The 15,182-nt window shown below is 44.6% G+C and overlaps 1 long non-coding RNA gene across 1 annotated transcript in view; it reads right to left on the reverse strand.

The window, feature by feature from the left end:
• LOC126471144 (uncharacterized) overlaps positions 1 to 15,182 on the reverse strand; it is a 265,310-nt gene that overhangs the window by 36,802 nt on the left and 213,326 nt on the right. Inside the window, exon 2 of the long non-coding RNA XR_007586299.1 lies at positions 1,819 to 1,941. This is a non-coding gene — a long non-coding RNA (uncharacterized LOC126471144). The remainder of the gene's footprint in view (positions 1 to 1,818; positions 1,942 to 15,182) is intronic.

Consider the following 15,182-nt stretch of genomic DNA (forward strand, 5'->3'; position numbering starts at 1 on the left):
TTCTGTTGTCCCGACACCATTTTTGTTAGAAATGAAGTGGGAGCACACTGCTACTATCTAGCGGGATCCATGTAAAATTCGAGAGTTTGCTCTTTCCAACAGTACATTGTTCACGCATGTAACTCAAATAACATAATACTTACGATTTTTTTAAAAATCGGATGATTCTTTTGATACGCTCTGTATATCCGGGCCACTGACACAATGTCTTACTTTGCACACGCTGATTAATGTTTCCACCGAAAATTTTAAGTAAGTCTTGAGCTTCCGATCGAGGGCGTATTGTATATGATAGACTGCCAGACGTCGTCTAGATATGTGACAGGCTGTACTCAGGCTCGGTGTCGAGTTTCCTGACTGATCACAGAGACAAACGGTTGATACTGCGATAAAATTCTTTAACTGTGCCCTTAACGGAGCATGTATATGAGCAGTTGGTGTGCTGCACAAAACACTCTTGAGCAATCAGAGTAGCATGAAGTACTTTTCACCCTAATGTCTGCGCTAAGATACGTGGGGTGGACTCCGTGAAACACCGAAACTTTTGCGAAGCCATGCTGATCTGTGAGCACTCAATCGCCGCACATAACCTACGGAAATTTGTCGTATTTGGTTTGAAGAAGCGCATATGTGTCTCTATGGGGTTCAAGACGAATTTAGTAGGACTGAGATCATGGTGATGTTCAAATGTGTGTGAAATCTTATGGGATTTAACTGCTAAGATTATTAGTCCCTAAACTTACACACTACTTAACCTAAATTATCTTAAGGAGAAACACACACACCCATGCCCGAGGGAGGACTCGAACCTCCGCCGGGACCAGCCGCACAGCCCATGACTGCAGCGCCTAAGACCGCTCGGCTAATCCCGCGCGGCAGGTCATGGTGACACAAGGGGCCACGCAGGTACTGTCAAGTCCGCAAATCACAGCAAGCCATTAAAATTTCAATATCATGAAGGTAGCATATATCAAATATATCATTGGTATGATGTGTACTACTGCCTTGGGTATTCAAATTGTTGTATGTCATCTGCAACACCGCTACACACAAATAATTACTGCAAGTACAAAAACAATTGTTTATTGCAGCATTAACACAAACATATATCCAGTTCGGATTAACGCAAATGAATCTGTCCAGGCTAAGATCTAAGTTCCATAAAGAACAGTGACTTCCAGAAGTAAACATCCGTTCCGAGTTGAAGTCAGTTACCATGTCACTACTGAGGCTGTGGTAGTTTTCAGCCAGGCTGTCACCATTTCACTTCCGACTGCTGCTATCGCGACCTCTAGGCCGCGTACCCGATGTCATCTGACTAAGAGCAGGCAGAATCCTGGCTGAAGACGATAACTGCTGGATGTCGAGGAATGATGAACCCTTTGCTCTGCCATTGATGTACTCTGCTGAACTCCCGATGAACTCTACCAGTGAATTATAGCTGCCTTACTTGTTTGCTAGCTACAAAGCCGCGCGGATTCCTATCCTAAATCCGTGTGATTGGCTGGTGCTGCAGGCGATAATGTGTGCCCCATTAGTTGGCTCTACAAACAGGGCGACGCCACTGTTATGCGCAATTGGTGCATATAACGCGGCGTGGAGAAATAATGTGGTCACCGCTGCCAACATTTGGCGACAATCGCTGAAGTCCTTGCCACTATTGGCATCACCTCGAAGTAGACACACCAACACACCACTATAATAGAGGAGTGGACTACATGATAGGGGTGGCTACGTAAGTTACAAAATCCACCCTTCCCCCTAGGAGGATGCTACTGTGCTGTGATGGGCGAAGTCCACCTCCATCCCAATACATACCGTCTCTGCTGGGCTGTGTGTCCATCGGCTCTAGTGGTGGCAGCGGATCGGCGTTGGTAGGCTGCTATGGTGCTGATGCTCCCCCTTCCTCTTCGAGGGTAGACGCATTGTCGTCACCTGGAACTGAAACAGGGTTATAATACCCTGAAGAGAGAAATGGTTGGAGCTCGTTGACATGATTCCGTCATGTGTCTCCATCTGGTGTCAATGCGACGTACATGGCGTTGACAAGAGGACAAACCTTCGTTCTCGGACAACATTCCTTTTTCACCACACTGTACTTTTGAATATGAGACATCTACATACATACTCCGCAATCCACCATACGGTGCGTGGCGGAGGGTACCTCGTACCACAACTAGCATCTCTCCCTGTTCCACTCCCAAACAGAACGAGGGAGAAATGACTGCATATATGCCTCTGTACGAGCCCTAATCTCTCTTATCTTGTCTTTGTGGTCTTTCCGCGAAATGTAAGTTGGCGGCAGTAAAATTGTACTGCAGTCAGCCTGAAATGCTGGTTCTCTAAATTTCCTCAGTAGCGATTCACGAAAAGAACGCCTCCTCTGCTCTAGAGACTCCCACCCGAGTTCCTGAAGCATTTCCGTACCACTCGCGTGATGATCAAACCTATCAGTAACAAGTCTAGCAGCCTGCCTCTGAATTGCTTCTATGTCCTCCCTCAATCCGACCTGATAGGGATCCCAAACGCTCGAGCAGTACTCAAGAATAGGTCGTATTAGTGTTTTATAAGCCGTCTCCTTTACAGATGAACCACATCTTCTCAAAATTCTACCAATGAACCGAAGGCGACTATCCGCCTTCCCCACAGCTGCCATTACATGCTTGTCCCACTTCATATCGCTCTGCAATGTTACGCCTAAATATTTAATCGACGTGACTGAGTCAAGCACTACACTACTAATATAGTATTCAAACATTACAGGATTCATTTTCTTATTCATTTGCATTAATTTACATTTATCTGTACCTAGAGTTAGCTGCCATTCTTTACACCAATTACAAATTCTCTCATCTTGTATCCTCCTACAGTCACTTAACGACGACACCTTCCCGTACACCACAGCATCATCAGCAAACAGCAGCACATTGCTATCCACCCTATCCAAAAGATCATTTATGTAGATAGAAAACAACAGCGGACCTACCACACTTCCCTGGGGCACTCCAGATGATACCCTCACCTCCGATGAACACTCACCATCGAGGACAACGTACTGGGTTCTATTACTTAAGAAGTCAATCTCAAAATGCCGTTTTCTGTTGTCGAATCCTCTGGTGACGGTGTTGCTCCACTGAAGAGGTACTGTGAGTGTAAGAAGGGTCCTCATTTTCCGACTGTGCAACAGCTCTGCTGGAGATGTGACCTTGTGGGGCGAGCTTCTGTATGTTTCTGTGTTAACCGGCGATGAACCAAGAGGACACACACCTCTGGGTACTCCAACTGGTAGATGAGACAGAGACGTCCAGTTGAGCAGTGAGGTGTTTGGTTGCGATCCATCGATCAACCTGAATGAGAATGTTCGCACGTTCTAACATTGCAGGGGTCACAGCTGTGTGAGGCTGGCTGGCACGAGAGAGATCGAACAGTTTTGCGCGACCTTGTTGCGATGATGACAGATACCTCACCGAACGACTCACCTTGCTTTTGTTCTCTGTCGGGTCTCCATAGACATTCTGCAAGCGCCTATGAATATCTGCGATGCTCTGGTTTTCCGCCAAAAGAAATTCAATGACATCTCTGTTTGGAACGCACATCCGTTACACATGAAATTTTGAAGACTACATATAGCACTGTCACCAGTCGGAACTTCAAGTAACCATAGGAGCAGAAGCGGGGATATTCCATGATGTCACACAACAAATAAGGCAGTTCTACAAACGAATTTGGCCGATAAAAAATGTGTTGCATTACTTATTGAATGCCCCTCGTACATATGCGTTGGCCCGGGTCAAGCACGCTGCCAGGATTTATGGTGCGGTAGGAACCGCTGCCTGGATACCCCACACACGCCACCACGACGTCGACAACTACCTCTTGTACTTATGAACATCAAACACTAAATAAATATAAATAGATTATTTGAATCATTTTGAAAGTAGGAGAACACAAAAGAACCTCTGGCTCACAATCTTGAATGCGCATCTAATTTCTTGAAAAGTATATTTAATTTTAGGTGTATACCTGTCTAGCGTTAACAGCATTGCACTTTCCAGATGGGAGTAGAAGGATTGCAATCGGTCGGTAGAATCCAGTAATCTATGCTAGGAAAAAATAGATCGACAGAGAAGTGTAACATTAAGAATCTATACCTGTACTTCTCTGAAACAAGCTATGCTGGAATGCATTACTATTAGAACTGTAAACTACAGTAGGCTACTGTAGACTATAATCATTAAGCGTAAATTACGGTCATTTTCCTAGCAGCCTTGGTCAGGTAAGATCGCACCGCATTACCTGTATGATAGGTGTGTTGGATACCTGTCGGGCGTTACCTCTTTTCGATACTTATGGGTGCATATGCGATAAGCGTTTTATTAGATTCCGCTACAAAGCGGAACCAGTGAACCGTCTGCAAACTGAACGAGGATATATGTAAAAGGGCCACGTAACATAAAGAAATTTTGTTCTACAGTTATCCTCCCGTCTGTTACTTGAAAATAAACGGTATATATAGCAAAATTAAAACTGTTAATGTCTAATTCAGTTTTCATTCGATAATTATTGACCTTTAACGTCAAACAGAGGGATGTTGTAGTAAAAATAAAAAAAGCAATAGAGATTTTTCATATAATGCCCGAAACGCAAATTCCTAAAAAAATTAAAAAGAAGAGACACAAAACAAAAATATAACATCGCATCATTACTTGATAGAGATTATATAAAACGTATCTCTGTTATTCATAAACAGCTTTCACACTTATGAATAATACCAGGACACTCTTGCGTTTGATCACGATGAAGAAGGTTCTACTGAGTACAAAATAACAACAATAATGATGTAGATTTTTATGTTTGTACATGTAAACTGCATTTGCGTCAGAAGTAATTGCTTTGGTTACATAAAAGCGACGAAGTTACGCTATCAACTAATTTTTATTACTTATAAAATGAATTTATATTTTGCAAGGATATAAAATACACAATGGACTAACACTGAACGAACTGTGATTCTAATTATATACAAAACAAGTAAACATAGAAAGAAAAAGCAAAGAGAAACCGTTGACTCTCAGTTTCTCTCTCTCATACTCATTTGTCTTTCTTTCTGTAACAACAACGCTACCAATACTGCCGGCAGTCCTACCATTTAGTACATCATTTATGTACTGTACCAAAACTACCAGACCCTAGTTTATGTAGAACCCAACTCTAGTTACTGCATATGTCCGTAAAAAGAATGAAGACCAGGGTTTAACGTCCCTTCGATAGCAAGGTCATTAGAGACGGAGAGCAAATTCGTATTGCTGAAAGATCGAGAAGGAACCGGTTGTGTGTCATTTTCAAAGGAACCTTCTTAACACTTACAGTGAACGATGTAGGGAAAGCACGGAAAACCTAAATGTGGAGGACCAGACGTGGATATGAACTGCCGTCTTCTCGTGTCTTACCACTGCGCCCTCTCTCTCGGTAAAAATGCGTGATCATTGCAACGTGACAGTGCGTTTACTATAACAATGGAAATATTTCTGGCAATATTTCGTCCCTAATTCACCTGATGCATTGGTTTAGGCGAATAACTGCTTTAAGTTAGTTATAACGCAAACTGCGAGGTAAGTAATAGGCAGAATTAATTCTACTATGTAAAGAGGCCAAGCCACAAGGAGAAAACTTCCTGAACAGCTGTGGAGGGTTTTCTTCGTCAAGTGACCAGGAGAAAACTTTCTGCACGTGTGTAACCGGTGGCTGCCAACTTATTATCCCTACTTGGACAACCGGAGAAAGTCCCAACGTTAGTGGCGCTTGGAGAGGAATAAAGAACCAATGGCCACATCTTCTGCAGGTCGCAGGAAAAAGGTAACAATTTTAATGTCCCGTCGATATTGAGGTCATTACATACGTATAACGGTGGGGAATCAGCAGCTTTATATGATTTACGAAAACGATGGAAAGATGCACCTGGATGGTCGCAAGGGGATTCAAATTCCGCTTCCAACGAATACGAACCCAGAAATAGTAGTTGCTGCGTTACTTCAACAGTATAAAGTTCTTCGTGGAAACGTCACGTACCACCACCGTTGCCGTATCAGTTGTGTTTCCCTGTAGGATTTGTATAGCAGACAGACAACACGAAACCTGAAAATTACTGAATAACTATTATTCTGCTCTTTTAACTGGTTTCAAATCATTAGCTGAGGGGCCGAATGTTATAAGTGAACAGTATCATCATGCTTTAACGGAAGCGAGAAAAATAATTACATTGAAATCAGGCAGTAGCTGTTTATTACTCAGTCAGACGAGGACATAAGATGCTTCTAAAAAAATCGGTGAATGATATCATATAAAAGTAAAATGAAAGTTACACGCAAAATATGATTTCTAGCATTCAGTTTATGCTCCACCGGCTACAAAAAACATTTGGACTCAGTGTTAGGAGACCTGAAATTCAAGTGTATGCACCATTATCTTGACGAAATGGTCGTTTAGAGTGCCAGTTTTGAGGAACACCAGAGGAAGGGGCTTAAATGCCTGAGAAAGGCAAGCTTGACAGTCAAACCGACCAAGGTGACACTCACTCAGAGTGAAACATCGTTCCTGTGGCAGCAAGAAAATTGGAAATTTGTGGTAAGGTCTTATGGGACCAAACTGCTGAGGTCATCGGTCCCTAGGCTTACGCAGTACTTAATCTAACTTAAACTAACTGACGCTAAGGACAACGCACACACCCATGGCCGAGGGAGGACTCGAACCTCTGACAGAGGGCAGCCGCGCGGACCGTGACAAGGCGCCCTAGACCGCGCGGCCACCCCTCGCCGTTGTCAGCAAGAGGGATCAGCATTGATCATTCGAGGAACCGCGCCATTTATAAATTTCCTGAAACCTGAAATAAAAGTGACAGCACGTGGTATGGGAACAGTGAATTTTTTAGAAAGTTTGTGGCCAACTTTGTGCAGCTAGTGGCTCCACTTAACCAGCTACAGCAGGAAAAGGAGAAATGTAGGTAGGGTGATTCCCAACAAGACATTTTCGATTCCCTTGATCGTGCGCTTTGTAACGCCCTTGTGCTAGCGATATATATTTTAATCCACCTTTCGTGATAAATGAAAAGCAATAGTTTGCTTTTGTTCTACAGTATTACTTTCATTGTGTTAACCGGCTTATGGCTTACAAGACCATCTTTAGAATCTTTCGTGGTTCAGACGAACGCCTTTAATTCAGGCTTTGCGGCTCTGTTACTCCAAGAAAAGGAAGGCGAGTGCTAACCCTTGGCCTACACTTTAAGAGCACCGTCTGGACCCAAGGTTCATTATTCTGTATACGTACTCATAGCTCTGACTGTGCTATTTGCTCTAGAGTGATTCAGATTTTATCTGGAACACAGGAGGTTTAAACAGAAACGGATAATCAGGCTATAAGTTGGGTCTTGGCCCGGCCATGCAAAGCAGACGGGATAGCTTGCTGGATAGCGTGTATTTCAGCCTTCGATGTCATACATATAAAGGCGTCGCAGAATCAAGTGGCTCATGCGCTGAGCCGGGTGTTCAGCCGTCGGCACACGGACCGTGCATCCGAATGTTGAGCGTTGAGTGTGCCGAGTTTCTGACGTCACAGCATGGAATAGCACGCTCGGGAGTCTTTCCGAACGTGCAGGGCAATATCTGGCATGTCAGATATTCTGAGCGTGCGTCTGAGCGTGTACCAATGAGATGGCACAATGCCACCTACGTCACAAGCACGCTGTCTCCCTTCAGTACAGAGTTGTGAGGCGCCATATTGCCATTCATTTCAAGCCTATATGTATATATGCCGTTCCGAGCTCCAGCAAATTGAAAATCACTGCAAAACCCGTTGTTAACTGTGTGATTCGTTTCAATAAAACAATGAGAAATAGCATATTCGTGGCAAAAGAATTATTGTAACTTGCGTATAATGAGAGTAGGCTATATGAAGGCAGCGACGCACTGAAGATCCACCCAAAACACATTGTTCTTGGTACAATTTGTTATAATTAAATTTCAGTTAGTAACGTACCTACGATTAAGGTTTTTAGCAAGTGGTAAGATACTATGATTAGAGACAAAAGATGTAATGTTGCTTTAGCGTAATGAATAGCGTCACTGTCCTACAAAGAGTTTTTTTGTTGGGGCGGTGGTTCGCGTCCTCACACAACCAATTGTTGTTTCCTTACGTTTGCGTTTTTATTAGGTTCTGATACTTTATTATTAGTTTAATATAAGTATAGACTATAATATTCGATGTTATGTAAATACAAGTTCACTTTTGTTTGAGGGGTGACTGTTGGATTGGCTTAATCTAAAAGACAGCTTGCGCTACTTTTATAAAGATATTTTGCTCCTTCTTCTTTAACGCTTCGTAATTCACATGTTGCAAAGATTCTGCTACTGGGTAGTGCTACTGGGTAAGAACAGTGATCAAGTAAGACTGACCTTGGGGTTCTACTAAAATGTGGGAATGATGAAATAATGTTTATCTTATGCGGAGAAGTATTCCAAATTTGTAACGCACTGTTTGTAATGGAACTTTTATAAGCCTGTGTCCTTATTGATTGGACATGGTACTTTCCTTTTCGTGGACGACTGAAGAAATGTGCGTTTTAATAGAGCTAACGTGGGAATTTTACACGCGCCCGTTGAGTAAACAGTGTGATTTACGAACTAGAAACATCCCTCAACTGTCGCTGGTGTTGTGGGTTGGCAGGAGAGCCAACACAGGGTACTAGAGGAAGCCGAAAGGCACGCGTTTTAGCTCACGCAGGCTGGCGTGAGGTCTGGAACAGGACAAGGAACTTAGACTTTAGAAAAACGGACGTAGCTTGTGGAATACTTAACTTTAATCCATTAATGGTGAACGTCGCTCTTGACGGTACATTATTCATAATATCAATAGTAACTGGTAATGGCGCCTTGCTAGGTCGTAGCAAATGACGTAGCTGAAGGCTATGCTAACTATCGTCTCGGCAAATGAGAGCGTATTTTGTCAGTGAACAATCGCTAGCAAAGTCGGTTGTACAACTGGGGCGAGTGCTTGGAAGTCTCTCTAGACCTGCCGTGTGGCGGCGCTCGGTCTGCAATCACTGATAGTGGCGACACGCGGGTCCGACGTATACTAACGGACCGCGGCCGATTTAAGGCTACCACCTAGCAAGTGTGGTGTCTGGCGGTGACACCACAGCTGGAGTGCGTTGCGATCGCGTATACCACTTTGGGGCCCACGTACCGTAAGCACAAGTCGCATCGCTCCTGAGCGTTCAGCAGCACGTTGAACTTGGCACGCTCAACGTTAACGTTCGACAGCACGGTCCGTGTGCCGACGGCTTTAGTCAGGGATGGGAGGAAACGTTGGAACGCAGCCAAGAAGCATCGACATCTGTGGGTGGTGCAGAGGTGCCGGAATCCCAAGTAGTTGGCACCAACCTAGCTGAGATTACCTCCTTGTATTGTCACTTGAGGAGGAGCAGAGAACGGATGAAGAGTTAAGGGGTATCCAGAGGGAGTTAGAAGAGGAATGTCCTGTGATTCTTTAGAAATGGGCGTGTTATGTTCTGGAACTAGATATGATGGGAAGTTAAAAATCTGCCTCCCCAGGAGTCTGGTGCCAGCCACTTTAGTTACTTCCATCAATCATTATTTAGTGGGCCCTTGGGGCTCCACAAAACCAAAATGAAAATTATAGAACACCTAACGTGCAATTACAGAAACTGGGCGTAGCTGCCAGGAATGCAAGCAAGGGAAACGGGATAGCAACACCAAAAGGGGTATCTTGCATTCCAATAGCAAGTTTCGGCCGATGGATAAATTGTTCATCGGTTATTTACGGCCTCTTCCGCGCATTAAAGGCGGGAATCGTTTAGTATTTGTAGTTGTGGACGCATTTATAATATTCTTGTGGCTTATTCTAGCAAAGAGGCCAAAACTGCCTTGAGTATTCAGCATTTTTCCACTACCTTTGCGAGTTTTGGTCACCCAGCATGATAGTGAGCGACAACGGACCTGTGTTCGTTTCACGGGAGTTTCAGAGGGTCTGGTTTATCAATGGTATAAGACATTCAACAACTACGCCTTATTACCCCAAACCCTCCTTTGCAGAACGCTTAAATAGGAGCTTAAACTCCGCTTTAATAATCTATCATTACAGGTCCCAAAAAAGGTGGGATGGCTCTCTGAACTGGCTTAGCTCGGCGCTCAATACCGCTTGCCACGAAGCACGCTGGACAATCCAAGCGGAGTTAATGTTTGCATTTGAGATTAATTCCCCGTTAAACAACTCCCGGTAAGTTAATGACTTACTGCCGGAACATGTCGGGCCCGAGGATCTGAGGGTGTAGTGGGAAGCAGCGAGGAAAATTAGAATCCTCGCACACCAGAGAGACGCCCGGAATGATAACCGGGAAAGATATGTGGCGTCAGTGGTGGTGGGTGATGTAGTTTTAGAAGAAATATCTGGTATCGGAGTGACGGCGCTCAAAGGATCACCGGGAACATGCTTCCGCATTTTGTGGGTCGATGCAGGGTTGTTAAGATTCCGTCCGCAGTAAGCTTCTTGACTGCGATGCTGCAAATGCACAGGAAGATCTGAGCTAATTTTAGTCATCTTATGTCGGAGAGCAATGAGGGGATGGGCCAGGAATAATGCAGTGAGGCTGGATGGAGATGTCTCTAAATCCCCCCCCTCCCCAAGTCTTCATCTTGGGGGAGGGGGGGGGGGAGGAGTTGAAACGTATGTATCGATTACTCCCAGGGTCGGTTTCGTCAGTATAAGGGGTCGCTGATCCTTCTCGTGCGGATAGGACGTGCGCCGCTGTTTGGGGAGAACTTTTAAGGGGACCACACCGTGCCTATCCAACCCATGTTAATTTAGGCAAGTTTTTGACCCATTTCTGAAAAAACTGTTTGATGCAGGACCTTACTATTTTTCCTCTATGTTACATGATGCTAATAGAGTCAACTGTACTAAAATCTACTTTATCCAGTTTATAGTTTTTGAGAAATACTTTTTTAAATTTATTTACGAAAAATATTAAGTTTTTCTGCAGAAAATATTTTTTGTGAACTCTCTAATGGGGCAATATTAATGAATATAGTACCAGAGATGGCTTTTTATATTATGCAGAGTCTCTGTAAATTTCATTCATTTATCCATGACAGTTTCTGATATAATAGGGCATATGTACTGAAAATTTTAGTTTGCGAGAAATTGACTTTAAAGAAAAAACTTATGAAATTTGTTACTTACAGTTAATTAAAATTGTCCTGCTGCATATGATGGCCCTTCTTTGGCCTCTAGCAGGTCTTTCATCTTCTTTTTCACCTTCCTGGATGTTTGTCTTGTTTTCTTGGCCATATAAGATGCAGACCTTTCTGCATCGGCTATCCTCATTTTATCGCAATGTTGAAGCCCAGTGATCTACACTCCTGGAAATCGAAAAACGAACACATTGACACCGGTGTGTCAGACCCACCATACTTGCTCCAGACACTGCGAGAGGGCTGTACAAGCAATGATCACACGCACGGCACAGCGGACACACCAGGAACCGCGGTGTTGGCCGTCGAATGGCGCTAGCTGCGCAGCATTTGTGCACCGCCGCCGTCAGTGTCAGCCAGTTTGCCGTGGCATACGGAGCTCCATCGCAGTCTTTAACACTGGTAGCATGCCGCGACAGCGTGGACGTGAACCGTATGTGCAGCTGACGGACTTTGAGCGAGGGCGTATAGTGGGCATGCGGGAGGCCGGGTGGACGTACCGCCGAATTGCTCAACACGTGGGGCGTGAGGTCTCCACAGTACATCGATGTTGTCGCCAGTGGTCGGCGGAAGGTGCACGTGCCCGTCGACCTGGGACCGGACCGCAGCGACGCACGGATGCACGCCAAGACCGTAGGATCCTACGCAGTGCCGTAGGGGACCGCACCGCCACTTCCCAGCAAATTAGGGACACTGTTGCTCCTGGGGTATCGGCGAGGACCATTCGCAACCGTCTCCATGAAGCTGGGCTACGGTCCCGCACACTGTTAGGCCGTCTTCCGCTCACGCCCCAACATCGTGCAGCCCGCCTCCAGTGGTGTCGCGACAGGCGTGAATGGAGGGACGAATGGAGACGTGTCGTCTTCAGCGATGAGAGTCGCTTCTGCCTTGGTGCCAATGATGGTCTTATGCGTGTTTGGCGCCGTGCAGGTGAGCGCCACAATCAGGACTGCATACGACCGAGGCACACAGGGCCAACACCCGGCATCATGGTGTGGGGAGCGATCTCCTACACTGGCCGTACACCACTGGTGATCGTCGAGGGGACACTGAATAGTGCACGGTACATCCAAACCGTCATCGAACCCATCGTTCTACCATTCCTAGACCGGCAAGGGAACTTGCTGTTCCAACAGGACAATGCACGTCCGCATGTATCCCGTGCCACCCAACGTGCTCTAGAAGGTGTAAGTCAACTACCCTGGCCAGCAAGATCTCCGGATCTGTCCCCTATTGAGCATGTTTGGGACTGGATGAAGCGTCGTCTCACGCGGTCTGCACGTCCAGCACGAACGCTGGTCCAACTGAGGCGCCAGGTGGAAATGGCATGGCAAGCCGTTCCACAGGACTACATTCAGCATCTCTACGATCGTCTCCATGGGAGAATAGCAGCCTGCATTGCTGCGAAAGGTGGATATACACTGTACTAGTGCCGACATTGTGCATGCTCTGTTGCCTGTGTCTATGTGCCTGTGGTTCTGTCAGTGTGATCATGTGATGTATCTGACCCCAGGAATGTGTCAATAAAGTTTCCCCTTCCTGGGACAATGAATTCACGGTGTTCTTATTTCAATTTCGAGGAGTGTATTTTCACCAGGATTAATTCCTAGCTTTTTCAGTACCCAACACTTCCCAGTATTAGCACAACTGAATGTAATAACAGCATCATGAACTCCTAGTTTCATTGTATGCGTGCCTACAAATACAGTTTTAGGAAAGCGGTTCCAAATTATGCTGTTGAAACATTCATTTGGGATCTGTGTCTGCCCATGCACACATTTCCTTAGAAGGTCAGGATGAGCCAAGTCTCTGAAAATAGGTTTAATTGCTGCAATAACAGCAGCAGGAAGAGAATGCTGGTGAGAATAAGATTCTCCAGTTGACAGAGCCCTATTGTATTTACACCACGAATTTTCTCCTGATGGACACAATCCATGACATGGGTTATCATCAGTAGAGGACGTTAGGTATAGGCTTAACTTGCAGGAGCTTCTATATAAATAGCTGTGAAAGGGGTGAGTACATTTGTAAACAAGCACTGCAAACATAAGTATAACAACTACTCGCAATCACACTTGAACAAAACTAACTGCGTGTTTGAAAGCGTGTTGCTTAAAAACAGCAGAAGCAAAAGAATACCGACCGTTAAAAAATCCCTAACGTGCAATGTAGGGGATATAAAGATTTAACCGAAGTGAGTGGCAGAAAAGTGGGCGTGGTACATTAACACAAGTGGTAGGAAAATGCTCTTTAAATGCTCGAAAAAAAAATTCAGCAAAATCTTTTTCAGAGTACTTAAATAAAACAAACTATCGAAATATGATGAGAAACTAAAATCGATTTTTTTCGACCTGAACCACGGTGTGGTCCCCTAAATTAGTACGCAAGTGCGAAACATGATATTGCCTGTTGAGAGCGAAGGGAGCATACGCTGGAGAGGAGGAGAAAGCCAGCGCTCGTGCTCACGTGCTGGTGTTTACGCCCAAGACCGACAGGTTGCTGGACCGCCGTCCGGAAGACACGCGACGAAGAAGAGAGAGAGAGAGAGAGAGAGCAGTAGGTTCTGGGTGGACCAAACGGCCGTGCTGCGAGATGTGCAAGCCGCTGTGTACAGTACGCTGAAGTTCCACTCTCGACCTTGACGTCTGATGAACAGGAGTAGTTTGCTGGACAGCCAGGTTAGGTTTCTTCAAGCCTGCTGAACTCTTATATTCACTTGGTGACTATTCCATCGGGTACCAGTGATGAACGACAGGTCATTATTTTGAACCTCTAATTGAAGCTCACTCTTGCACTTTGCACTCTACGAAGATTTAGGTTCCAGCATGTACGTTGTCAGCATTAAAATGTCTTCTGTTTGTTTATTGAGCTGTTAACCAATGTTGTTGAGACAGTTTAATTGTTTTTAAAATTACGCTGTCAGCTGCAGCTATTTGCTCGGCTGGACGGGATGGTAATGTTAATCCTTGTGTAATTAACTTGCTTTATAATATGTGAATTAATTGTGCCTGTCTCTCAGATGTAGAAGCCTTCTAGTATTTTTGAGGCATTTAATTAAACTGGCACGGCGCGTGACACACTGGCTGACAACACAAGTGGTTGTCGAAAGTTGTACTTCGGCCAGACGCGAGAGAGCAGACGCCAGTTTATTGAACATTTGAACCCAAATGGTTATTTTTACAGCTGCGGTAAAGCGCTGTGATGTGTGTCAAGTCAGCAAAGGATTGTCGTTATATTGTCATTAAGGCGTATATTGTTTTTTTTAATTACTAGCGGAGAGACTCTGCATACACGCAGCGTCTGGCCTTGTCCTTAATGTTTATGATGTCGTATCTCCTGAGATATGTGTTGTACAGTGATATAACTTTATAGGAACATTCAGTGACATATATGGATACTGTCTGCAAAATATGCTACGAATGGAAGTAGTAGCAACAAAGTAATAAATTTAAAGTCATGCACAATGCGGCAGTTTTTCACACATCTTACTGTTTATGACGTTAAATCTCCTGAACTATGTGTCGTAGAACGATATAATATTGTAGCCTCATACAGCAGTATATGTGAACACTGCAGAATTCATTGCGAAAAATGTTAGTAACAAAGAGGTAATAAACTTAAACGTCATGCATGATGCGACGTTTCTTCATGGATCTCATTGTTCCTGACATCATATCTGCTAAACTACGTGTAATACACTACTGGCCATTAAAATTGGTACACCACGAAGATGACATGCTACAGTCGCGAAATTTAACCGACAGGAAGAAGATGCAGTGATATGCAAATGATTAGCTTTTCACAGTATTCACACAAGGCTGGCGCCGGTGGCGACACCTACAACGGGCTGACATGAGGAAAGTTTCCAACCGATTTTTCATACACAAACACCAGTTGTCTGGCGTTGCCTGGTGAAAC

Source organism: Schistocerca serialis, chromosome 3 (assembly GCF_023864345.2).
Source record: "Schistocerca serialis cubense isolate TAMUIC-IGC-003099 chromosome 3, iqSchSeri2.2, whole genome shotgun sequence".
Classification (NCBI taxonomy): Eukaryota; Metazoa; Arthropoda; class Insecta; order Orthoptera; family Acrididae; genus Schistocerca; species Schistocerca serialis.